Consider the following 1,147-nt stretch of genomic DNA (forward strand, 5'->3'; position numbering starts at 1 on the left):
ATTCCAAGTAACACCCCCCAATGAAAGAAGACTCCGAGGCTTGAGTTTCCTCAAAGTTATTAGATGTCATATTGGCACATCTGGGAAAACCCGAATTTGAAAGCTTCCGGGTTTTTCCCAGGGAAGTGAAACTTGAAGTCCCTGCCCAGCACCCACATGTCCGTCACATGGTCCAATCAGGCACCATCCTGCAGGGCAAGATGACCTTGACTTTCTGAGAAGTCAAGTATTTTGACTATATATCGCCCACACTCTATATAATCCCCCCTCCCGTTTTCCCACAGTAGAAAATGCAGCAGGGCTGAAGGTCCAATGGAAAAGATGGCTTCCAGGTCTGACAGCCACATCTATTCATCTCTGCCCTCTGCCTCTTATCCCCAGAGCAAGGGTGGGGCTTCACTAGCAGCGGTAGCTTTTCCTTCCCAAGGACCGGCCCATAGATTTCTACTGCTCTCCTCTTCTCTGCCTTCCACATGGCAGGCGCTGGACCCAGTTGTTCCTCCTCTTCCTCATCATGATCCCGATGCCCCCTCTGGATGCTTGTTCGATGTGGCCACAGGCAAGCCAGGAGACAGTGGGACAGAGTGGGCGGCGCATTGGGCTCGCCTCTGCCTCCACCTCTGCTTGGCTCTGTTGCACACTTTTTGTCCAGAGGGAGACGAAGCTTCATGTGCTTGCAAAAGAGACCCTTTGAAATGGACCTAATCACTCCATTTCAAATCGTTCTCTTTGCAAGCACACAGAGTTTTGAGGCTCTGTCATTTCTCCATCTGGGCAAAAGGTGATTGGTCACCTATCGGGTGCTTGGGAATGGAGCCATTTGCTCCAGAGGGGGAGGAGGAGGAGGAGGAGGAGGAGGAGGAGGAGGAGGAGGAGGAGGAGGAGGAGGAGGAGGAGGAGGAGTTGTTGCGGAGGAGGTGGTGATGGAGGAGGAGGACGAGGAGGAGGTGGTGGTGGTGGTGATGGAGGAGGAGGAGGAGGAGGAGGAGGAGGAGGTGGTGGTGGTGGTGGTGATGGAGGAGGAGGAGGAGGAGGAGGAGGAGGAGGAGGAGTTGAGGAGGAGGAGGAGGAGGAGGAGGAGGAGGAGGAGGAGGAGGAGGAGGAGGAGGAGGAGGAGGTAGAGGAGGAGACATTTCACCATCCAACT

This window comes from Natrix helvetica, assembly GCF_964273705.1.
Source record: "Natrix helvetica genome assembly, chromosome: 3".
Lineage (NCBI taxonomy): Eukaryota > Metazoa > Chordata > Lepidosauria > Squamata > Natricidae > Natrix > Natrix helvetica.